At 41.5% G+C, this 26960-nt stretch overlaps 1 non-coding gene across 1 annotated transcript; it reads right to left on the reverse strand.

The window, feature by feature from the left end:
- Positions 1–17484: 17484 nt before the first annotated feature.
- On the reverse strand, positions 17485–17588 carry LOC112207226 (small nucleolar RNA U13). The gene has a single exon (XR_002941678.1). It is a non-coding gene; the product is annotated as a small nucleolar RNA U13 (small nucleolar RNA).
- Between the last annotated feature and the right edge of the window lie 9372 nt (positions 17589–26960).

The raw sequence follows: 26960 nt of genomic DNA on the forward strand, positions 1-26960 counted from the left end.
ATAAAAAAAATGCAATTTAGCCTTGTATAAACATGTCAAGATTTATTCATTCATTCACTCAACAAATATTTGTCCAACTTCTATAGGTATGAGGCACTGTGCTAGATGCTGGGGATATAGCAGTGAACAAAATAGACAAGGTCTCTAAGAGATTACATTCTAATGAGACTCTTAACAGAAAAGGGTCTTTGTGGATCGTTCAGACCCTTATTATCTCGTCAGGACTGTAACACTATCCTTCTAGTTATTTTTCTACTCTCTCCTGGTCAACCTTGGCAACACATTCAGTTAGATTTTTTTAATAATTGCATAATTTAAAATATGTATTAATAGAATACATTTATATAATACAAAACAAATAATTCAGAATCGAAAGTCATATAATAAAAAAACCACAGGCCGGGCATGATGGCTCATGCTTGTAATCCCAGCACTTTGGGAGGCCAAGATGGGCGGATCACCTGAGGTCAGGAGTTCGAGACCAACCTGGACACCATGGTGAAACCCCATCTCTACTAAAAATACAAAATTAGCCAGGCATGGTGGCAGGCGCCTGTAATCCCAGCTACTTGGGAGGCTGAGGCAGGAGAATCACTTGAACCCGGGAGGCAGAGGTTGCAGTGAGCCGAGATCGAGCCATTGCACCCCAGCCTGGGTGACAAGAGTGAAACTCCGTTTCAAAAAAAGAAAAACAGCAGTCCCCCTACCCACCCTTTACCACACCCTAGTTCTGCTCCACAAAAGCAGCCACTTAAACACTTCTAGCTGTTTCTTAATTGTAATTATGGCCACATTCCTTTACAGTATGATTTTATTGCTGTTTCTAGATTCATCCATTTCAGACACCATCTATTGACTTCTTGTTATGCTAGAAGAGCACTAGAGAGATGAAGATCTACCAATTTTACACTATATAGTTGTACTGTGTTGTAAAACAAAACAAGTGTATTTACACTATTACAACTATGTTAACAACACTTATTGTGGAGCCATCAAGCAATATACTATGCTTATTTTTATTTTCTTTTCCGTTGCCTAGGCTGGAGTGCAGTGTCACAATCTCGGCTCACTGCAACCTCTGCCTCCTGGGTTCAAGCAATTCTCCTGCCTCAGCATCCCAGGTAGCTGGGGTTACAGGCACATGCCACCACGCCCGGCTAATTGTTTTTGTATTTTTAGTAGAGACGGGGTTTCACCACGTTGGCCAAGCTGGTCTCGAACTCCTGACCTCGTGATCTGCCTGCCTCGGCCTCTTTTCTTGTCACATATATTTTTTTCCTGGAACCTCTAATTACCTTTAGTTTTGTTTGTTTATCTATCATTCACTTATCGTAAATTCTTTATAGCTTCTCCATATTCTATCGAGTCCCCCTTTGCTTCTTCAGACATGACTTTTCTTTTTTCCTTTTCTTTTTTTGAGACGGAGTCTCACTCTGTCGCTCAAGATGGAGTGCAGTGGCACGATCTCGGCTCACTGCAACCTCTGCTTCCCAGGTCCAAGCGATTCTCCTGCCTCAGCCTCCCGAGCAGCTGGTATTACGTGTGCATGCCACCTGGCTAATTTTTGTATTTTTAGTAGAGACGGGGTTTCACCATGTTGGTCAGGCTGGTCTCAAACTGCTGACCTTGTGATCAGCCCCCCTCGGCCTCCCAAAGTGCTGGGATTACAGGTGTGAGCCACCTTGCCCGGCCCAGACATGACCTTTCTAGGGCCTAGCATCTTCCTATGCCAATCTCGACTACTTGCTCTCTAGGTCTGTTGCACATGCACACTTGCCATCCTGATCCTGTCCCATGCCACTCTCCAAGGTTGGGTCCAGTTTCCTGAACCCCAACTGTTCTCTAGACTTGTTTTATTCCCTTGTTTTGCTACAACATATCCTCCAGTAGTCTCTAAGTAGGATGCACAAGAGAGAAAGTTTCTGGTCTCTTGCATTTGTGAAAAAGGTCTTTAACCTCACACTTGATGAGTATTGTAGTTGGGAATGGAATTCTGGGTTGAAGATGATTTCTCTCACATTTTTATAGCATTGCTCAGTTATCTTGTAGCATCTAGCATTGCTCTTGAGAAGCTTGATACTGTTCGGATTCTCCTTTGTATGTTGTGTGACTGATTCTTTGGAGGGTTTTAAGATCTTCTCTCAATTCCTGGTGTGTTGGCATTTCAGCCTCTTCTGTGCCTGGTGTCTTCAAGTCATGAGCCTCTCAAATTCACGTGCTCAGATATCTCGTTTGAGAAGATGTATAGTGAGCACCATGTGATTCAGGGCGAGGGTGGGAGTGAAGGTAGGGTAGGGGATGAGGGTGTTGTCTAAAGCACAGCTCTGCTCATGTAACTCCTCTGCTCAGAAGCCTTCCTATTTATCTCTTGCCTAGTGAGATAAGTCCAAACTTTTTATGCCCTCTAGGATACGGCCTAACCTACCTGCACTGCTTTAGGGGGTTACTACACTTCAGTTATTACCTCCGGGCCAACTAGGGTACTTGACACTTCCTAAACACAATAGGTGCATCTCACTTCCATTGCTCTTCCTGTGCATTGACACACCATCCTGCCCTAACCACCTCACGCAGCTGGAATTGCCTTTCTCATTGACCTGTACCTGTCAAAGTCCCGCTACCCTCCAAAGCCCCAAAAGGTACTTCCTCCATTAAGAATTGACTTTATTCTCATCATAACTTTTGGTGCCTCCTTGGGCTCAGTCTTGGCTTTCTTCCATGTGTTCTAGTTATTGATACACACAACCGTACTATAAACTCTGAGACAGTAGTGATATAAAATTTTGTTTTGGCTCCAATGGCACCTAGCACAGTGCATGGCATATAGTAGGTACTCTACCAATGCCTGTGAAATAAATACATCTTACATTTCTGTAAGTGTGGAAGAATACCATCACATTTTAACAGCTTTATTGAGGTATCATTCAAATACCGGACAATTCACCCATTTAAAAGGTACAGTTAGGCCAGGAGTGGCGGCTCATGCCTGACACCCTGAACTTTGGGAGGCCAAGGTGGGGAATCACTTGAGCCCAGGAGATCAAGACTATCCTGGGCAACATAGTGAGACTCCATCTCTACAAAAATCAACAAAATTAGCCAGGCATGGTGGTACACACCTGTGGTGGCCCCAGCTACAAGGGAGGCTGAGGTGGGAGGATTGCTTGAGCTGAGGAGTTTGAAGCTGCAGTGAATTATGATCATGCTACTGTACTCCAATCTGGGTGACAGAGTGAGACTCCTCAATAAATAAATAAATAAATAACATACAGTTCAATGGTTTTTAGTATTCATAGAATTGTGCAACCATCACCAAAATCAATTTTGAACATTTCCATCACCCCAAAAGAAACTCTGTAGCCATTAGTAGGCATTCCCTATTTCCTACCAACTCTCTAGCCCTAGGTAAACAATAATCTATCTTCTGTATCTACAAATTAGCTTACCTAGTTATTTCACATAAATGGAACCATAAATATGTAAGTTTTTAATGACTGGCTTGTTTCGCTTAGCATAATGTTTTCAAGGTTCACCCATGTTGTAGCTTGTATCAGTACTTCATTCCTTTTGCACTTGGAGATCCAGGTATCCCAGAATTTGTTGAAGAGGCTATTCTTTCTTTCCGCATTGAATGGACTTGGCATCCATGTTGAAATCAGTTGATCATAGACTTATTGGTTCATTTTTTGACTCTTAATTCTATTCCATTGTTCTATATGTCTATCCTTATTCCAATAGCACACTGTTTTGATTACTGTAGCTTTGTGGTAAGTTTTGATATTTGGAAGTATGAGTTCTCCAACTTCATTTTTCTTTTTCAATATTGTTTTGGCCATTCAGGGCCCCTCGTAATTCCAAATGAATTTGAGGATTGGCTTTGCCATTTCTGCAAAAACTGCTATTGGAATTTTGATAGGGATTGTATTAAATTATGAATCAGCTTGGGAAATATTGGCATCTTAACAATATTAAATCTTTTGCACCATGAACATGGAACATGTTTCCATTTATTTAGGTCTTCTTTAGTTTCTTTGCATGATGTTTTGTACTTTTCAGAATAGAAGTTTTGCATCTCTTTTGTTAAATTTATTTCTAAGTAATTTACTCTTTTTGATACTATTGTAAACTGAAGTGTTTTCTTAAATTTATTTTCAGATTGTTACTATAACATTTTGAATAAGATACAAAAAATCACCATGATCAATCAAAGTTTAAAATCAAAGGTTGTTAATATATATTTTTAGGTTGTTGTTTCAGGGCTTCCTGTGTTTTACAATGTCCAGCACAGTAACAAGGCTTTAAAAAATTATCACATTAGTATGTTTTGGTAATGTGGAAACAATTGACCTCACTAATGGATTTAAGATTATCATAAAAATTCTAAGCCAATACTATCATATCTGAGAAAAGTTAATGTGAAACTGTTTACTTTGGTTGTTCCAGAAACCTGTCTGCTAATAGTTAAAGTATTTAATATGCTCCTTGGGTGACTGGCTATTTCCATAATTATAGTTCTTTCTCTAAAAAACGTGGAAAATTCTTGGGTGTTGGCATTAAATGTCTTGTTTTCTTTAATGAACTGAAAATCAGATCCAATCAGATTAAAATTTTCTCAAGGACCAAGATCTGGACTCTGCAGTTAATGTTCTGGATGAGTTTTGTTTTTTGCAGTAGACATAAATTCACACCAACTCCTCACCTAGAGAAGTCAGTCCCTCCGTTCCTCTATTTTTCCCTTAAGACGTCACACTTAGCATAGTCCTCTCTCTTTGAATTGCTGGTTCTCCTTGCTTTATGCCTAATTAAATAATAAACAACTTTATCAAAATATCTAGTATGTTATTGGCCAGAAATCAAGTATACAGTGAACATTTATTTTACTTGAAACAATATTTTTTATCTTAAAAAAGGTTTTTATGCTAGTCAGGGTTTTAGAATGTTTACCCAGATGTTGTGTCAACTTTTAAAAAGAAATTTCATAGACGGGAGGCATTTGAGAAGTTGGAAAGAACCTTAGAAATCCAGCACAGGGGTCTGTGAGCCAAGTTCAGCCTGTAGACATGTTTTACTTGGCCCTGGTGGTATTTTAAAACTATTTAAATTAGTTGCCAACATTTACAAGTCATAAAAATCTGGATTTCTGCCTTTTCTTGAAAAAGTGGGTAAACCTGGCCATCTCAGGGCTACACTGCAGCATGGCACATACTGGGTGCATATGCAGTCCATCCAGTTTCTCAGGGTCCTCCTGTAGGCTCACTTCCATCAGTTGCATGACCTGCTGACCCTGGGGGGGCCCCTTTGCTTCTGTGACTCCTGAGCTAACGTAATCCCCTTCTGAGGTTTTGAGACTGAGGTTTGGAAAAATCATTACTGCCCAAAGCTAGTCAACAGCTAATCAGTTGTCAATTTCTTTTCTTTTCTTTTTTAAATATTTATTTATTTATTTATTATGTATTTATTTATTCATTCATTTATTCATTTATTTTGAGACAGGGTCTCACTCTGTTGCCCAGGCTGGAGTGCAGTGGTGCTGTTACAGCTCATTGCAGCCTTGACCTCCCCAGGCTCTGGTGATCCTCCCACTTCAGCCTCCTGAGTAGCTGGGACTACAGGCATGTGCCACTATGCCTGGCTAATTTTTGTGTGTGTGTGTGTGGCGAAAGGGTTTCGTTTCTCCCTGTTACCCAGGCTGGTTGCGAACTCCTGGGCTCAAGCCATCCACCTGCCTCAGCCTCTCAGTGCTGGGAATATAGGCATAAGCCACCTTGCCCGGCCTAGTTGTCAATTTCTTAATAATGCCAAGAGTATTATTTATAAAACAGATAAAGTTAGAGGAGGGCTAATTATTCTACATTTTCAAAGGACTCTCTTGCTTGAATGGCATCCCCATTGATGTAGTTAGGCTTTTAAAATATAATGAACTGACAGAGGATCCAGGGAAGAGCCACAGCAAATCAGAGTGATTATACATAAAAACAATAAAATGTGTTCTGAATCATCATCGTTTCAATCTATCTCCCAGTTTATATCTGACCTCCTCTTTAAAATTTTCTTTCTTGTCTTTCTTTTGTTTCTCTTCTCTTCTTCCAAACCCCTATGATTTATTTATGTATCTGGGTCACAACTAAGTTAGTCCTTAATCATCTGTTCATTCATTAAATATTTATTTCAACACTTACTAGCTGCCAGGTGCTGTTCTGGGCACTTGGGATAGCACAGTGAACAAAAGGGACAAAAATTCCTTGTGCCACTTACATGCTAGTGGGAGAATGAGATGATAAGTAAACAAAGAAGATCATTTCTGATAGTTATAGGCACTCCGAAGGTGTAAAAACAGGACAATGTGACAGCTGGGGTTGGGGTCTATGAAGCCAGCCATATCAAAGTGTGGGGAAGAGTGATGTAGGCTGAGAGGAAAACAAGCACAATGGCCCTGAAATGGAAACAAGCTTCGTGTGTTCAATGAAGGGACAGGCTCACGTGGCTGGAACAAGGGAAAGAGGAACAAATTGGTAGGAGCTGAGATGGGGGAGGGGGGCAAGGGACAGGCATGCAGGGCCTTGCAGGCCATGGACATAGGTTTAGATTTTATTCCGCATTAGGATCCCTTGGAGGGGTTTCCTTTATATTGGCCATGACTTATACAGTTGTCTCGCTCTTGATATCCATGGGAGATTGGTTCCAGGACCACTCACTGGTGAACACCAAAATCCACAGGTATAATCCCTGATAGAAAATGTTGCAGTATTCACATATCACCTATGCACATCCTGCCGTATACTTTAAATCATCTCTAGATTACTTATCACACTTATTACAATGCAAATGTTATGTAAAAGGTTATTATACGGCATTTTTAAATTTTGTATTTTTTTTGTTGTATTATTATATTTTACTGTGAGGTTTTTAAAGAATTTTTCTGCCGGATGTGCTGGCTCACACCTGTAATCCCAGCACTTTGGGAGGCTGAGGCAGGCAGATTGCTTGAGCTCAGGACTTCAAGAGCAGCCTGGGCAACACAGGGAACCCCCCTCCCCTTACAAAAAATACAAAAATTAGCCAGGAGTGGTGGCACCTGCCTGTGGTCCCAGTTACTCATGAAGCTGAGGTGGGAGTGCAGCAGGAGAATAGGGTCTGGAGGCAGGAAACCTAGGGCTGTTTCACGCCAACTTCCTAGAACTAAATTGAAAAGAAAACCCTAACTTTCCATGCCTAAGTAACAAAAGGACCAGAAGTGACTCCCTTTGCAAACCCTCACCTTTTCTGCATGGGCAGAAGAGAAATTTAAAGTATCTCTGATTGGTTGCTTTTTGCAACCAATAAGACATTTGTACAGGAATGTGACCTTTGTAACTTCACTTCTGATCACAGGCTTACATGAGGTGAGCACCAAGTGGCCAATGGGAAACCTCTAGGGGGTATTCGAACCCAAGAAGATTCTGTATCTGGACCCTTGAGCCATTGCTTGGCTGGCTCCCACACTGTGGAGTGTACTTCCATTTTCAATAAATCCCTGCTTTCATTCTTTTGTTGCTTCATTTTTTCCTTGCTTTGCTGTGCGTTTTGTCCAATTCTTTGTTCAAAATGCCAAGAACCTGGACAACTTGTGGTCAAGACCCTCTACCACTAACAGGAGGATCACTTGAGTCTGGGTGGAGGTTGCAGTGAGCTAAGATCACGCCACTGCACTCCAGCCTGGGCGACAGAGCAAGACCCTGTCTTAAAAAAAAAAAAAAAGAAAGAAATTTTCCATTCGTGGTTGGTTGAATCCACGGATGCAAAATCCACAGATATGGAGGGCTAACTGTGTTTCTTCTGAGTCTTCCACAGCAGACTGCATAGTGCTAGGCATATAGGAGTAAGTAAATACACACTAATGCGTTGACTAGTTGATAATTGGGTCAGGGACCCTAAGCAATCCTCTGGAAGCAGACTGGCACTAGGAGGACCTGGAATGGCAAAGCTTAGGAATGCTTCATTTGCAAGAGACAGTTTCCTTAGGATAAAACAAGGGCAACGGAAGCAAGCACCAGGAGCTCTTTAGTGTTTCCATCTTACATGATGTCTTGAGAACTCTGTAACACCTCTGTGCAGAAAAGAGCAAGTCTTTGACTCAGTGACTCAAATGAGGAAGAAGTTGTCATTGGATGTCACTAGTGTCAATGGCGTCCATCCTCCTGAGTATACAAGATATAAACAGGTCTCCTCTGAGAGAAGCAGCAGTGAGCAGGTGAGGCCCCAGCATTTGGCTGTGGACGAGCCTATTGCCTGGCCCTCAGAGAACTGTGGGTTCTGGATGGGGTGTGTGTGTGTGTGTGCACACGTGCGTGTGCATGCATGTTTGCACGCGTGCGTGTGCATGTGTGTGTGCACACCTCTGGAATCTGCTCAGACCTTTGAAACAGTTCAGCTGTTAAGGCAGAAACTTCCCAAGAGATGTCAGAGAAACCAGTGTGGATCATTATCTGATAATTACTAAATATTAGCTTGAGTGAAGGTTAAAGGGGTTTTGCCGAGAACTCCTCTAGGCTACAATCTCTGTTAGAGTTCTGAACCTTCCATTCACTGACCTATACAAAGTGGCAGGGAGAAGGGAATCTTGCTGATCTATGGGAAAAAAAATTGCCCCCAAATAATTATTATGTACCTCAATGGCAAGTTATGATCCAACATCTCTAAAACATGTACATACAGTGGGCCAGGCGCGGTGGCTCACGCCTGTAATTACCAGCACTTTGGGAGGCCGAGGTGGGTGGATCACCTGAGGTCAGGAGTTCGAGACCAGCCTAGCCAACATGGCAAAACTCCTTCTCTACTAAAAACACAAAAAAATAGCCAGGCATGGTGACGGGCGCCTGTAATCCCAGCTACTTGGGAGGCTGAAGCAGGAGAATTGTTTGAACCGAGGGGGCGGAGATTGCAGTGAACTGAGACTGTGCCGTTGCACTCCAGCCTGGGCAACAGAGCAAGATTCTGTCTCAAAAAAAAAAGAAAAGAAAAAAAAAAAAAGAAAAAGGTATGCACAGTGAGGTCAGGAACACATACATGAAAATAAGTCTGTCTATTCCAGCATAATGTAGTAAGGGTGCCTGGGTTTAAATACTGGTAACTCCTTTTAAGAACTGGGTGACCTTTGGTAAGTTGCTTAACCCCCCTGACCACTTCAGTTTTCTCATGTATAAAATAGGATAATATAGTACCTCATTCATAAGGTTACTGTAATGATTGAGATCATACATGAAAACCAGTTAAAACACTGCCAGGCACATCAACAAATGCTAGTTATTGTTATTTATTTCTTTATTCCTGTCTTGTTTTAAAAATCACAGAATTAAGACTATTTACATTTGCATTGCATTTGTAGCAATTAACAGTGTGCTATTTGAGCTGAAAATTATTTTTGCAGGGGGACAGAAAAGAGACAGTGTTAGTAATTTCAGTCGCTGTCTTCTACTTCATGCTGTTTTCTTAACAAGCTTTATAGAGAAGCACTTCTTACGTGATTCCCAAATATAGGCCTAATCTCGACCAAGCACGACTCTCACTCCTAAATCATTCCAGTCTAGAAAACAAGTCACGAATTCATTTTCTTCCACTTTTGTTCAATTTTGCCAAACCCATTAATCAATGAAAAACATAAATCATCTAACTCTTCAGAATTCAACTGCTGTTAATATTCAGCCAACTCTAAGCATAACTTAATCCCAGGCTGAGAGGAGCTGTGCATATTTTTACCATAAGCCTATAGGGGACAAGTCTGAATGTGATAATCTAGACCAAGAAAATAATTACCATAGCATGATTTAACCCCAAAGAGATCAAAATAATTATAATATCATGATTTAACCCCAAAGAGAAAAAACTTCCAAAGCCTAAACTGGCTCTTCCTCAGTGGGTCTCTGGCCTCCCTCAGCTCCCGTAGTTCTAAAAAAGGGAACATTAGCCTATGATGTGTATGATCTCATTTTGAAAAAAAAAAAGTTTCATACTTATCAGTGAGTTTCACTTCTGAATTAACAGAAAATATGGTTATTACATTTAAATATTCTGAATATGTATATGTCTTTTATTTTGAGTTGCTTTTTCTATAATATTGTTTGTGCTTAAATTGTGAACAACTGAAATATTAATGGATGAAAAGGAATGTTTAATTAACTTACTTTTATCAGACACCAAGTCCACTTTTATATTTAGCAACTGAACTAATAGAGAAGGCTGCTGCAGAGTTAGTCAGCACATCAGCCTGTTAAATATCAAAGAGCAGAGGAGGCCTTTTGTCTCAGCATTGAACCAGAGACTGAAAATGCATTTAATTTTAGCATTTCCAGAGGAGGAAAAAAAGATATAAAACAAGATAATCAGGAAAAATGTCACGCACCGCCTAAGTACACGTTTGTCAAATGAAAAATGCCAGGAGGGTGGCAGCCTAAGTAAGAGGTCTGCCCGGAAACCAGAATTCATCCTCACAAGTGAATTCTTTAAAATAATTTACCGTTAAAACAGCCAAGACTCCCATCTCTGCTAAAAGAGGTCCCAGGGAGTAGTAGAGTATTGAGTAGGTGGCGGGTTTTTTTTCCAGAAGCAGTTTCATGTGGTCTACTTTAGCATTTAAGGACTCAGAGGGTGTCATCAGTGCAATTGATGGGAAGGATTAGAAGAATGAAAGAAAAGCTTTCTTTTAAGAGTGAGCTTTTATTTTCTTAAGATTGTTTTATGTTGAGAATGTATATCCAGGTATAGGTGGCAGGGAGGAAGAAGTAGGCAAGATGGGTACCCTTCAAGATAGCCTAGCAATCCATATATATATATATATATATTTTTTTTTTTTTTTTGAGATGAGTCTCGCTCTGTCACCCAGGTTGGAGTGCTGTGGCATGAACTCGGCTCACTGCAACCTCTGCCTCCCGGGTTCAAGCCATTCTCATGCCTCAGTCTCCCGAGTAGCTGGGACTACAGGTGCATGCCACCACGCCTGGCTAATTTTTTTTTTTTTTAGATGTAGTCTTGCTCTCTCGCCAGGCAGGAGTGTAATGGCGTGATCTCGGCTCACTGCAACCTCTGCCTCCCGGGTTCAAGCCATTCTCATGCCTCAGTCTCCCGAGTAGCTGGGACTACAGGTGCATGCCACCACGCCTGGCTAATTTTTTTTTTTTTTTTTAGATGTAGTCTTGCTCTCTCGCCAGGCAGGAGTGTAATGGCGTGATCTCGGCTCACTGCAACCTCCACCGCCTGGGTTCAAGTGATTCCCCTGCCTTAGCCTCCCGAGTAGCTGGGACTACAGGCGTGTGCCACTATGCCCGGCCTTTTTTTTTTTTTTTTTTTTTTTGTATTTTAGTAGAGATGGGGTTTCACCATGTTGGCCAGGATGGTCTCCATCTCCTGACCTCATGATCTGCCCACCTTGGCCTCCCACAGTGCTGGGATTACAGGTGTGAGCCACTGCACCTGGCTGCCTGGCTGATTTTTTTTTTTTTTTTTTTTTTGCATTTTTAGTAGAGATGGAGTTTCACCATGTTGGCCAGGCTGGTCTCGAACTCCTGACCTTAGGTGAACTGCCTGCCTCAGCCTCCCAAGGTGCTAGGATTACAGGCGGGAGCCACTGCGTCCGGCCTCAATCCTAATATATTTTAAAGGTTTTGTTGTATTATGAAGGTAAATTGCACATTCTTAATAAACAAAGCATAAAGAGAAGGAAGCTTGAGCTTTGATCAGCCATGATAATATCTTTAATTTATTTTGGTATTCCAAGAAACTGTGCCAGTGCTTGCCACATAGTGAGTCCCAATAAATATGTGTTGAATAAATGACAAATAGTTTCACATCAAGAAGGTGAAGTGAGCATTTGCCTAATTCTCCCCACATTATTTCAAACACATAGGAATGATCTAGAAGGTCTTGAAGATATTTAAAAGTACATAACCGTCAACTGTGAGAGGAAAACTGAAAATTGTCACAGTCCAGAACAGAGACAGAAACTAGAGTGGAGAGCTAGGAGCAGTCTAGGATAGGGCTTCAAGTCCATGGGGAAATTCTGCCAAACTTGCCCAGTATGTGGTAGGAGGCTGGCACCAGGATCTCTGTGTGAAAGCAAGGTTTACAGCTGTGCTTCCCACCTGGTCTGCCTCCCACTAGGATTGGACCAGAATCTCCTGCTTGTCTGAAGCAGCAGCTGAGGCAGAAAACTCAAGCTAACATAAGACCTATGCCTGGTTTGTGCCATCTGAGTGTGGGCATTGGAACTGCTACATCTTACAGGAAGAAGCCCTGATCTGAGCTTTTGCTAACTCAAGGAGCCAGGACTGGGAGAACCGAGAAACCACCTCCATGGGGATGGGCATGCAAAAGAAAATTCCCATAGAAAATTAGGTCCCAAACAAAACGATAACATCTATGGGGAAGTTGGGCACCACAAAAAGTGGCCAGAGACCCAATATCTGAGGATATGAAAATAACGGAATAACCTAAAAAGGACTTTCAAGCAAGCATATTTAAAATCTCCAAATTTGGCCAGGCACAGAGGCTCATGCCTGTAATCCCAGCACTTTGGGAGGCCGAGGTAGGTGGATCACCTGAGGTCAGGAGTTCGAGACCAGCCTGGACAACATGGTGAAACCCTGTCTCTACTAAAAATACAAACATTAGCTGGGCATGGTGGTGGGCGCCTGTAATCCCAGCTACTTGGGAGGCTGAGGCAGGAGAATTGCTTGAACCCAGGAGGCGGAGGTTGCAGTGAGCCGAGATCATGCCATTGCACTCCAGCCTAGGCGACAAGAGTGAAACTCAATCTCAATAAAAATAAAAATTAAAAAAAACCTCCAAATTTTAAATTAAAATTCAATTTAATTTAATTTAAATCTTGTGTTTGCAAGTTGTGAAATACTATATATAGTATTCTACCTTTTGTATAAGAAAGTAGCTAATATCTGCAAAATATATTTTGCAGGAAGGATAAGCCAGACATTAAGGAAGTTGATGACCCAAAAGGAATGGGTGGGAATGGGATGTGAAAGAAAGCAATGGCACTTCTCTGAGTATATTTTTGTATATTTTGTCTTTTAATTATGTTAATATTTTACATATTCAAAAATAAAACTGAATATGAGAAAAAACGAAAATGCAATATAAACAAATAACTGCATATCACACTGAAGATGTAACTATGCAGTAGAATAAAAAGAATTCGTCCACTAACTTTTGACACAGCAATCTCATTGTGCACACTCAGTAAGATATATTATATAGATAAAAATAATGGCAAAGCAACCTTGAACATGTTAGTGGTTTATTATTGATATCAACACTGCTGCTGTAGCAATTTGAAGCTATTTTGTGTATCACTGGACTCAGCAAATGAGTAAATAGGCTGAAAAATGCATAAATACACTGGAAGTTGGGATTCTCACTGTGGGAAAGGGGAAATACAAGTTATGTTACGGGGGAGGGAGTGGAAGAACCATGTGATGTTGGACTGGAATATAGCTACTAGTATGAACTCAATTCTATTTATTTATTTATTTGTTTTGAGACTGAGTCTCACTGTGTCACCTAGGCTGGAGTGCAGTGGCATGATCTCTGCTCACTACAACCTCTGCTTCCTGGGTTCAAGCGATTCTCCTGCCTCAGCCTCCCGAGTAGCTGGAATTACAGGTGCATGCCACACGCCTCGCTAAATTTTGTATTTTTAGCAGAGATGGGGTTTTGCCATGTTGGCCAGGCTGGTCTCGAACTCCTGACCTCAAGTTATCTGCCTGGCTCACCCTCCCAAAGTGCTGGGATTACAACCGTGAGCCACCGTGCCCGGCCTCATGATTTTTTTTTTTTTTTTTTTTGAGGCAGAGTCTCGCTGTTTCACCCAGGCTGGAGTGCAATGGCTTGATCTCGGCTCACTGCAACCTCTGCCTCCTGGGTTCAAGCGATTCTCCTGCCTCAGCCTCCTGAGTAGCTGGGATTACAGGCACGCACCACCACGCCCAGCTTTTTGTATTCTTTACTAGAGACGGGGTTTTCACCATGTTGGTCATGTTAGGTTTGAACTCCTGACCTTGTGATCCACCCGACTCGGCCTCCCAAAGTGCTGGAATTACAGGCATGAGCCACCGCGCCCGGCCGGCCTCATGATTTTAAAATGTACCTCTGTCTAGTAAAAGGGCCTAGAATCAATGACATCCCAATGGCAGTGAGCACACAGCACCTAGTTCTTGTACAGTAGTCCTCCCTTATCTGTGGTTTCATTTTTTGTGGTGTCAGTTACCCACAGTCAACCACAGCCCAAAAATATTAAATGGAAAATTCCAGGAATAAACAAACCATAAGCTTTAAATTGTTCTGAGTAGCATGATGAAATCTTGCACAGTCCTGCTTTATCCCTCCCAGGACATGAATCATCCCTTTGTCCAGGATGTTCATGCTGTGGTTACTACCTGCCTGTGCCGGTTATCAGATTGAATGACATAGTTTGTACAGGGTTTGGTACTATCTGTGGTTTCAGGCATCCACTGTAAGTCTTGGAATGTAGCCCCTGAGGATAAGGGAATGTTACCCAAACACCAGGGGTTTGGTCTAGGTACTGCTGCTCACCACACAGAGAACGAATCACTGAGACGATGATTATTGCCAAGGAAGAAGGCTTTAATTGGGTGCTGCAGCTGAGGAAATGAGAGCTCAGTCTCAAATCCATCTCCCGGACCAACAAAAACTAGGGGTTTATACAGCAGGCAAGAAATGTAACAATGAGTAAGAAAACAGAAACTAGGGAGGGGCCAGGAAGCAGTCATGATAAATAAGGGGTCCAACATCTCATTGTCTCCAGGTGGTGATGTGGTGAGTTTCAGTTCTTTGATACTTTTTTTTGACAGAGTCTCATTCTGCTACCCAGGCTGGAGTGCAATGGCAGTATCATAGCTCACTGCAGCCTCCACCTCCCAGGCTCAAATTATCCTCCCACCTCAGCCCCCATGGGTAGCTGGGACTACAGGCGTGCATCACCACACCTAGCTTATTGTATTTTAAATAGAAACACGGTTTTTTTTTTAAGTTTTTCTTTTATTATTATACTTTATGTTTTAGGGTACATGTGCACATTGTGCAGGTTAGTTACATATGTATACTTGTGCCATGCTGGTGCACTGCACCCACTAACTCGTCATCTAGCATTAGGTATATCTCCCAGTGCTATCCCTCCCCCCTCCCCCCACCCCACAACAGTCCCCAGAGTGTGATGTTCCCCTTCCTGTGTCCAAGTGATCTCATTGTTCAATTCCCACCTATGAGTGAGAATATGCGGAGAAACACGGTTTTGCTAGGTTGCCCAGGCTGTCTTAAATTCCTCGACTCAAGTGATCTGCCTACCTGGGCCTCCCAAAGTTGATCCTTTTTTTTTTTTTTTTTTTTTTTTTTGAGAGGCCCGACAGCCCTTTCCTGAGGAAAGAACTCAGATAAACAAATACAAATTTCAAGCTTGGCTGGGCGTGGTGGCTCATGCCTGTAATCTCAGCACTTTGGGAGGTCAAGGTGGGTGGATCACCCGAGGTCAGGAGTTCGAGACCAGCCTGGGCAACATGGTGAAATCCTGTCTCTACTAAAAATACAAAATTAGCTGGGCACAGTGGCAGGTGTCTGTAGTCCCAGCTACTCAGGATGCTGAGGCAGGAGAATCACTCGAACCCGGGAGGCAGAAGTTGCAGTGAGCCAAGATCACGCCACTGCATTCCAGCCCGGGCAAGAAGAGTGAAGCTCCGTCTAAAAAAAAAAAAAAAGTTTCAAGCTTTGAGACCAGAAGTGTCTGTCAATTTCTCCGTTTATGAAAAAAAAAAGTATCTATGGGGCTATTGGGTTGGTTTCAGGGGGACTACTATATTCTGAATACCACCTGCCTCAGGTGGGGGTCTCTGGAAACAGAAGCTGTGATGGAGTATAAAGTACAAGATGTTTATTAGAGATCAACCAATGTATACCTATGGAAGGACCGAAGGAAGCAGGACTGAGAAGAGAAAGAAGATGAACTGTGTTGCGGACCTCAACCAACCCAGCAGGGCGCTCTGGTACAAGTATTTTGTCCCAATAGAGTGTCCCAAATGGGGCTGAAAAGCCAGGCCTTTTACTTCTGTCTCAATCACTAGACGTAGGTGGCCCCGGAAGGGCATGCACCTAAGTGAAAGTGTTTTGCAGCTGAGGCAGACATTGAAGGAGCAGACAGCTGGAGGCTGTCCGCTGATCACACTCCCGATAGATAGGCAGCAAGCCCTTTCTACTTAAAATTTAATTTAATTTTATTTTATTGTTGTTGTTGTTTAGAGATGGAGTCTCACTAGGTCATCCAGACTGGAGTGCAGTGGCACAATCCTATTTCACTGCAGGCATGACCTCCAGGACTCAAGTGATCCTCCCACCTCAGCCTCCCAAGTGGTTGGGACCATAGGCGTGTACCACCATGCTCAGCTTCAAATTCTTTCTTAAAGGATGATCTGGGTGGCACATGTTCATGTCTAAAACACTGTTCCCACTCAAAGGAACTAGATCTCCTTAGAGAAGTGGCTGATTCCATGTCCAGGGCAAGGGAAGAACAAAGTGAGTCTGGAACATCTGGTAATGTGAGGAAGCAAGGAATACTCGAAAATCGATAAGACTCATGTTAAAAAGATACAGGAGGCTGAGTGTGGTGGCTCACGCCTATAATCCCAGCACTTTGGGAGACTAAGACAGGTGGATCACTTGAGGCCAGGAGTTCAAGACCAGCCTGGCCCACATGGCAAAACCCTGTCTCTACTAAAAATACAAAAATTAGCCAGGTGTGGTGGCACGCACGTGTAATCCCAGCTACTCTGGAGGCACAAGAATTACTTGAAACAGGGAGGCAGAGGTTGCAGTGAGCCAAGATCGTGCCACTGCTCTCCAGCCTGGGCAACAGAGTGAGACCCTGTCTCAAAAAATAAATAAAATAAATAAATAAACAAACAAACAAATAAATAAAGATACAGGAGCCAGCTAGAAGGGGCTCCCACTAGCCAAATTTGGGACAATTTGAGCATCAAAATGAATAAGGACAGGAATGGATTGTAACATACTGAATAAAAAATTCGGCCAGGCATGGTGGCTCACACCTGCAATTCCAGCACTTTGGGAGGCTGAGGTGGGCGGATCACAATGTCAGGAGTTCGAGACCAGCCTGGCCAATATGGTGAAACCCTGTCTCTACTAAAAATACAAAAATTAGCCAGGCATGGTGGCATGCGCCTGTAGTCCCAGCTATTTGGGAGGCTGAGGCTGAAGAATCGCTTCAATCCAGGAGGCGGAGGTTGCAGTGAGCCGAGATTGTGCCACTGCACTCCAGCCTGGGTAACAGAGCGAAACTCTGTCTCAAAAAAAAAAAAAAGAAAAAAAGAAAAAAAAGAATTCATGGGTCCATACTGATACTGTAGAAAAAAGTTCAAAAAAGGATAGGGGAGAAGAAAAAGATCTTTTCTTTTTCTTTTTTTTTTTTTTTCAGGCCAGATGGGTAAGATGCCAACGTCATAACAAGGTTCAAGGGTGGCACATCTCACACATGTGCATGAACACCCAATCTTCATGCTCATGAACTACGAAAAGATTGAAAAAGCTCTTCTTTATAGGAGAAATCCAACTAATAAATGTAGGATAAATGACAAAAATAGAAAAGCATTATTTTATAACCACCATAGTTAACTGATTCAAGCAAAAATCATCAATGAATGCTGAAACTATCAGGTGAAAACATACTGAGAAATAGAATATTTACACCCTCTCAAAATGTTGTTGAAATGGGAAAAGTTCCCTTATCCCTCTCACAGGGCGTGCGATGGAGGTGTGGCTCGCTTCTTCGGTGCCTCACTGCTCAAACTTCTAGGAGAGCATGCAGATGGGCAGGTTGTGGGGCTCCGACCCCACGGCAGTGGCTAGGAGCAAATGTTCACAGCTCCTGAAGCCCCAGTGGGCGTGTATTACAGGATGCTCTTTTAGTTTGCCATCTATAGGCGACCTGTGCTAGCTCAATTAGACCCCCTTCTTTATCATAAGGACAGAGGGATTTCTGTATCCTGGGGTTTCTTGCCTTGGTGTACCAGAAGAACCGGATCACAAGTGAGCTTGGAGAATGAATGCAAGGTTTTATTGAGTGGAAGTAGCTCTCAGCAGATGGGGAAGCCAGAAGGGAGAAAGTTTTCCCCTGGAGTCAAGCTGCTCAGTGGCCTGGGTTCTCCTCCAAACACCCTGACCAAACTCTATGTCATTCCGCCAGTTGAAGGCCTGCCGGCGTGCCAGCATCTGTCTTGTGCTCTTCCACTGGCGTGCTCCCCTCGACATCCTCTCAACGTCCAGTCACTTGTGTCTTCTTCTGCCAACGTGTTCCTTTCAAAGTCCAGCCACTTGTGTGCCTGCCTGTTAGGGTCTCGGGGCTTTATAGGCACAGGATGGGGGTGTGGCAGGCCAGGGGGGTCTTGGGAAATGCAATATTTAGGCAGGAAAACAGATATGCCAGTCCTCACCTAGGTCTGTGGACACAGGCCTGGGGGTGGAGCCCTAGCCAGGGACCACGCCCTTCCCTTCCCAGCACTTCCCTGTCCCCCTTCCATATCATTACTTCACAGATTACCTATTAATTCTAAGGCTAAAGGAAACTCTTACAATGGAGAAGTCTGATAGAAGCCACCTGAACTCAGTGATCAAACCTCACATTAACAATAATGGGACAAGGTGGCATTATGTGCCCTCTGATGTGGTGCACTAAGAAATACACAACATCACTTCTGTTGTATTCCTGCCAAAAATGGGAACGGTCACAAATCCAAATTGAGGGACGTTCTGGGTGAAAACAAACAAAAAAACTAACCTGAGCTCTTCAAAATGTCAATATCACAAGAACCACCTCACCCCAAAAAAACAGCTTGGAAATATTCTAGATCAAAGAAGGCTAAAGAGACTTGACAATAGTGTGATGTTTGGTTCTTTTTTTTTTTTTTCACTGATGCCTCAAATTCCTAGTTCAACGGAACCTCCTGCCTCAGCCTTCTGAGTAGCTAGGACCACAGGTGTGCACCACCACATCCAGCTAATTTTTAAAATTTTTGTAGAGATGAGTTTTTGTCACGTTGACCAGGCTGGTCTCAAACTTTTGGGCTCAAGCGATCCTCACGTCTTAGCCTCCCAAAGTGCTGCGATTACAGGCATGAGCCACTGTGCCTGGCCAATCCTTGATTACATTTTGGATTTTAAAATGCTATGAAGTATATTATTGGAACAACTGTGAAAATTTGATTTCAGATGTAAATTTGATATTATATCAATGTTAAATTTTCCAAGTAGGATTATTATACTATGGTTATGTAGGCATATGCCTTTGTTTTTAAGAGATACATGAAGTATTTAGGGATGAAGTGTCATATCATCCAGAACTACAACTATCAAATAGCTCATCAATAGATAGGTATCGACATACACACAAATAAAGCAAATGTGAAAAATATCAACAATTGATGAATGTAGGTAAAGGGTATATAGGTTTTTATTATGCTATTCTTGCAATGTTTCTGAAGGTTTGAAATATTTCAAAATAAAAGTTGACAAAAAACAAAAGTGCAAACAAAAACAATTTTCCAGAGATTAAAAAATATAAAATAGAATACATAAAACAATAATATTGATTATTAAACAGGAGCCTGCAATAAGAAATCCATTGGAAAGAAAGAAAAAAGTTGGATAAAGAATAGAAAATACAGCAAAATCAACAAAAGTTGTTTCTTTGAAAATATCAACAAAATTGACAATCCTTCAGTTACGACGACCAGAAAAAAAAAAATTGAGGACTCAAATTACTAAAATCAGAAATAAAAGAAGAAAGTGTATTATTACTGACCTTACAGAAATTAAAAGAATTATATGTGCTGGGCACAGTGCCTCACACCTTTAATCACAGCACTTTGGGAGGCTGAGGCAGGAAGATCGCCTGAGGCCAGGAGTTTGAGACCAGTCTGGGCAACATAGTGAGACCCTGTCTCTACAAAATATTAAAAAGTTAGCCAAGTGTGGTGGTGAGTGCCTGTAGTCCCAGCTATTTGGGAGGTTGAGGCAGGAGGATCGCTTGGGCCCAGGAAGTCAAGGCTGCAAAGTGAGCCGTGATGGTGCCACTACACTCCAGCCTGGGTGACTGACAGAGACTGTCTTAAAACAAAAGAAAGCCAAAAAAACCAAACCGGAACTAAAATTGCAGAGAACAAAAACATTAGAGTTGGGGGTGGGGTGGGAGAAATTACCTTGTTTGGGAGAAGGATGGAGATAGTGATTACATTTGGAGTGTATGATATAAATAGAATGCATGACTTCTAAAATGACTGGGGTGACAGGGAGAAGAGATGAATAAAGAATAAAGCTGGGCATAGTGGCTCGCGCCTATAATCCCAGAACTTTGGGAGGTGAGTGGGGTGGATCACTTGAGGTCAGTTGTTCGAGACCAGCCTGGCCAACAGGGCAAAATCCCATCTCTACAAAAATACAATAATTAGCTGGGCATGGTGGTGCACGCCTGTAATCCCAGCTACTTGGGAGGCAGAGGCAGGAGGATCATTTGAGCCTGGGAGGTGGAGGCTGCAGTGAGCTAAAATCGTGCCACTGCACTCTAGCCTGGGCAACGGCACAAAGCCTAGTCTCAAACAAACAAACAAACAAACAACAACAACAACAACAAAAAAAAAAACAAAAAAACCCCCAAAAGAATAAAGCCAGAAGATTGAGTCAAACAGACAAACAAAAGTTGCAGAATGATATAGACTGATGGTACCAATATCAGGGAGGGAGATAATGTACATTAAATATAAAATCATGAAACAAAACCAACTCAGAATAGTGGTTGACTCAGGAGAAAGAAGGGGATAGGACTGGAGACAGCAGACAATATTAAATATTTTATCTGCAATATTCAATTCTTTTATTTTCCAAAAGAGAAACAAAGTAAAAACAACACAATAACAAAACAACAACAACAAAAAACTTCTTATTGACCAAGTCTGAAAAAAAATAAAAAACAGAGAGACAAAAGTAAATATAAACTCTTAATAGTTGTGAATTCTGGGTAGTGGGAGCATGAGTTTTATATTATTTTTTGTACTTTGCTTTTTAAGAAATGTCTGGGCCAGGCATGGTGGCTCACATCTGTAATCCCAGCACTTTGGGAGGCTGAGGGGGGCGGATTGCCTGAGGTCAGGAGTTCGTGACCAGCCTGGCCAACATGGTGAAACGCTGTCTCTACTAAAAATATAAAAATTAGCCGGGCGTGGTGTCAGGCGCCTGTAATCCCCCCTACTCGGGAGGCTGAGACAGGAGAATCGCTTGAACCCGGGAGGCGAAGGTTGCAGTGAGCCGAGATCACGCCACTGCACTCTAGCCTGGGCAACAGAGCAAGATTTCATTTCAAAAAAAAAAAAAATGTCTGAAAGCCTAAAAAATAGATGGGGAAGTGTGCTGATTAGATTTACAGCCCACATTTATTAATTTCATATGTAATCTTGGCCTAATCATATAACCTTTTTTTTCTTTTTCTAAGGACTGTAAAAAAGCTAAAGATAGGCCGGATGTGGTGGCTCACGCCTGTAATCCCAGCACTGTGGGAGGCTGAGGCAGGCGGATCACGAGGTCAGGAGATCAAGACTATCCTGCCTAACACGGTGAAAACCTGTCTCTACTAAAAATACAAAAAATTAGCCAGGCGTGGTGGCAGGCTCATGTAGTATCAGCTACTTGGGAGGCTGAGACAGGAGAATGGCATGAACCCGGGAGGCGGAGCTTGTAGTGAGCTGAGATCATGCCACCGCACTCCAGCCTGGGCGACAGAGAACGAGACTCCGTCTCAAAAAAAAAAAAAAAAAAATAGCTAAAGATAATCCATCGTACTTGTGTAAAAATGGGAATGTCAAGATGGAAAGGTGGAGAAAGAATCTAACGTTTCCTGAACACCTACTATCTGTCTGATGTTGTGCTAGGTTCATTACATGTGGTATGTAATTTAATTTCATTCTCACAATAATCCTGTTACTTAGATAATACTAGACCTGAATTGCAGATGTAGAAACTGAGATAAGGTAAATTAAGTCATACTGGGGTACACATAACACGGGGGATACATGAAGAATTTCCAGGAGTCCGTGGGCACAGTCAGTTGTGAAGAAATCAATTTCTAGACCCTTAACTTTTAAAAAATGATCTGCCTGAGAAAGCTGTGTCTGAGGCAGGTGGATTCTCCTTTTTCTCCTCCTTTTTCTCAACAGCCCTTCTCCCATTTTACAAAAGAAAGACAACCCCTTTCTTCATCACTAATCTGACTTTGATGTATTGCCGCAGGGGATATAAACCTCCCCGTGTCAAACAAAGGGAGAAGCCAAAATAAGGGTGTTGTTGTGGAAAAATGAGTGATCCTGAACGCTGCATAACAAGACCTTTTGCAACACAGGTGGTTTCCAATTCTTTGTCTTCAAAAAAATTTCTGAAGGATCTAATGGAATTGTCAACCAATAAATCATTAAAATTAATTTTTGACAATAGATTCAGGATGGGATGGGATTTCAGTTACATAACTCAGAAGAAATACAAAGGTTTGTATGGCAACACTGTGAGAAACGTTCTTCTACTTATTTATGTAAACAAAGCTTCTTAGCCTTAATATTTTTAAAACATGTAAAAAGTCAAAATAACATTGATACAGAGCCCTGTCTCATTCTAACCATAAACAATATTTATCCACAAATGGCATGAACTAATTGAAAAAGACTTCATCCATGTCTAAGAACTACATTTCCAAAAAAGTTTACATTGTGCATTTAAATTATTTTTCAAATCTTGTTAAATATTTAAGTTATTTTGATTAATTGTGTACTAAAGATAACTCTATCCAGAAAACTTTTTTATATTCCACCCCCTAGAAAACTTTTTTTTTTTTTTTTGTGAGATGGAGTTTCACTCTTGTTGCCCAGGCTGGAGTGCAATTGCATGATCTTGGCTCACGGCAACCTCCGCCTCCCAGGTTCAAGTGATTCTCCTGCCTCAGCCTCCCTAGTAGCTGGGATTATAGGCATGTGCCACCATGCCCGGCTAATTTTGTATTTTTAGTAGAGATGGTGTTTCTCCATGTTGGTCAGGCTGGTCTCGAACTCCTGACCTCAGGTGATCCGCCCACCTCGGCCTTCCAAAGTACAGGCGTGAGCCACCGCGCCCGGCCTAGAAAACTTTTAACACGTAGAACTTTATGGTAAAAGAATTTTAAAAATGTAATTTATGTACATATTTGCATTGCAGAGATGTATATAGAGTGATGAAAAACAGACTTACACGTGTAAAATATATTACATTAGTACAAAATTCTGTGAAAGAAGTGAAGGAGATATGACTTAAAGAAGAAAAAAGGAGCAATGTAAAATTTCCAACTGTTAATGAAGTTAATCATGTATAATATTTAAATGGCTAATGGTGGGTATGAAACAACTACTCTATTTAAATTTAATTGGATAGAATAAAAAAGTGATGTAATCATTTTAGAATGTCAGTATATACTATATGCCCCAAATAACTTCGTTTTGTAACTATTTAAACATTGGATGAAAAAGTTTAGATACCAGCTTGTAACGTGAATGGTAAGGTAAGTAAAATGTCTCACTCACTATTGTGTACCTAGTGCACCAAGCACAGGGCCTTTCTTATATTAGACAACCACATAAATTATTTCTAAACTGAATGGCGTGGGGGCACACAGGTTTTCAAAATTATTTTAGGAAGCATGTGAACAAAAATGTTTGAACACACCTGAGTTTATAACTTACCCTGGGCCACACCACCAACCAAGGCCAAGCTTAGACTTGAACCCATGTTTGCAAGATTCCAAGACTCCAAGACTCATGGTGCTTAGACTATACTTGAGGGAGATAAAGGATGCTATGAATGTTGGTCTTAATTATTAACTCCATTCTGCTTAGAAATAATTTATTTGGTTGTCTAATATGAGCAAGGCCCTGTGCTTGGTGCCACTAGGTATTAGGTTGGTGCAAAAGTAATTGCGGTTTTAATATGCAATAGTGAGTAAGCATTTTACTTACCCTCAAGAAGCTGAAAACTTTACATGAGAGATAAGCTGCCTTCATAAAATCTTTAATATAAGATTAAATGTAATAAGGGCAAGAGACATTTATGATACGTGCTACAGAAAAAGAGAGAGAAGAGAGGCATGGTGGTGCATGCCTCTGGTCCCAGCTATTCAGGAGGCTGAGGTGGGAGGATCACTTGAGCCTGGGAGGCTGAAGTTGCAGTGAGCCGAGATCGCGCCACTGAACTCCAACTGGGTGACAGAGTGAGACCCCGTCTCAAAAAAAAAAAAAAAAAAAAAAAAAAAGAAAAGAAAAGAAAGAAAAAGAGAGAGAGAGAGACAGAAGGGTTTGAGCAGGTTCCAACATCAGATAGACAGATCTTTGTAAAACAGGTAAAATTTGGACTGTGGTAGAAATGGGTGAAAGAAGGTAGAGAGAATTCATTCACCCATCCCTCCATTTACCCAAGAACCATTAATCAGAGACATAGCAACCAAATGTAATAAATGGGCCTTTAAAATTCGTGGCTGGCACAATGAGATGTCTCCTCACCCCAGTTAGAATGGCTATTATCAAAAGGACAAAAATAACAAATTCTGGGAAGGATGTAGGGAAAACTGAACTATTGTAGATGGTTGGTGGGAATGTAAATTAGTACAACTATTATGGAAAACGGTATAGAAGTTCCTCAAAAAGCTAAAAATAGAACTAGCCTATAATCCAGAAATCCCACTACTGGGTATATATCCAAAGGAAACAAAATCAATATGTCAAAGAGAAATGTGCACTCCCAAGTTTTATTGCAGCACTATTCACAACAGCCACAATATGGAGTCAACCTGTGTCCATCAACAGATGAATGGATAAGGAAAATGTGATACACACACACACACACGCACACACACACACTGGAGTACTATTCAGCCATAAAACAAAAGAATGAAACCCTGTCATTCACAGCAACATTATGAGTTTGGAGGACATTATGTTAAGTGAAATAAGCCAAGAACAGAAAGACAAATACTGCATATTCTGACTCATATGTGGAAGTTAAAAACGTTAATCTCATGTAAGTACAGAGTAGAATAGTGGTTACTAGAGCCTGGGAAGGGTAAGGGGAAAGGTAGTAGTGATAAGATGGTTAATGCAAACAATGTTACAGCTAGATGGGAGGAATAAGTTCTGGTGTTGTATGGCACTGTAGGGTGACTATCGTTAACAATTATTGTATATTTTCAAAAATCTAGAAGAGCCAAATTGAATGTTCCCAACACAAAGAAATGATCAGGCCGGGCACAGTAGCTCACGCCTGTAATCCCAGCACTTTGGGAGGCCAAGGCGGGCGGATCACCTGAGGTCAGGAGTTCGAGATCAACCTGGCCAACATGGAGAAACCCCAAGTCTACTGAAAATACAAAATAATTAGCCAGGCATGGTGGTGTGTGCCTGTAATCCCAGTTACTCGGGAGGCTGAGGCAAGAGAATCACTTGAACCCGGGGGCAGAGGTTGCAGTGAGCTGAGATTGCGCCACTGCACTCCAGCCTGGGCATTCCGTCTCAAAAAAACAAAACAAAACAAAACAAACAAAAAAAAGATCAGCATTTGAAGTGATGGGTATGCTAATTATCCTGATTTGATCATTACACATTGTATACATGTATTGAAATATCACACTGTACCCCATAAAGATGCACAATGATTATGTGTCAATTAAAAATAATAGTAAAAAAAAAGATTATTTCTTGACATGGAAAGATGCTTATCATTAAACAGATTACCAGGTCGCCAAAATAAAAATTGTTTGTATCAGGGGTCAACAAACTTTTCCTGTGAAGAACCAGTAAATATCTTCAGCTTCGTGGGCCATATGATCTCTGTCACAACTACTCTGTTCTACTGTTGTACTGAGGAAGTAACCACAGATAATATGTAAACAAATGAATGTACTTGTGTTCCAATAACACTTTATTTCTTGACACTGAAATGTGAATTTCATATGAATTTTACATGTCACAAAAAATACCCTGCTTGAAATAAATGAACTGTAAAAACAACATTTGGGAGACATCTGGAGAATTCAGAATCCTGACTGGGTATTTTTTGGTATTAAGAAATTTTTGCTAACTGTTCCTAGGTGTGATGATGATATTGTTATGTTCTAAAAAGGAGAAAAGCATCTTTATCTTTTAGCCATATGCACTTAAGTATTTCTGGATGGAATGATATGATGTTTTGCATTTGATTTAAAATAATCCGGTGTATGTGTGTTGGAGGGAATTGGTAGGAGAACTACAATTAAAACAAAATAAATCATGTGTTGATAATTTCTGAAGTTGGGTGTTGGGTGCATGGAAGTTCATTACATTATTTTCTCTATTATGTATATGTTTATATTTCACCACAATGAGTTTTCAACATGGCGAAACCCCATCTCTACTAAAAATACAAAAAATTAGCCAGGCGTGGTGGTGGGCTCCTGTAATCCCAGCTACTCGGAAGGCTGAGGCAGGAGAATCGCTTAAACCTGGTGGGTGGAGCTTGCAGTGAGCAGAGATCAGGCCACTTCACTCCAGCCTGGGCAAAAGAGTGAAACTCCATAACAACAACAACAACAATAACAACAAAACAACAACACTATTATAATTTAATGCTTACCATGTTCCAAGAAACTGGAAGTATAAACAAGGAAAATACATTGCTTGCCCTCAAGGAGCTTATGATCTGCTGGGGAAAACAGACACATGAAATGACCAGGTATGTCACGATTACCTATCGGCATGAACCAAATGACCAAATGCCACGGGAGAACTGGATTCTGCCTGAGTTGGTCAGGAACGGCTTCAAAGAGACGGTGAGGTTTCACTATTTCAGAAGTAGAATTT

This window comes from Pan troglodytes, chromosome X, assembly GCF_028858775.2.
Source record: "Pan troglodytes isolate AG18354 chromosome X, NHGRI_mPanTro3-v2.0_pri, whole genome shotgun sequence".
In the NCBI taxonomy this organism is placed as follows: Eukaryota; Metazoa; Chordata; class Mammalia; order Primates; family Hominidae; genus Pan; species Pan troglodytes.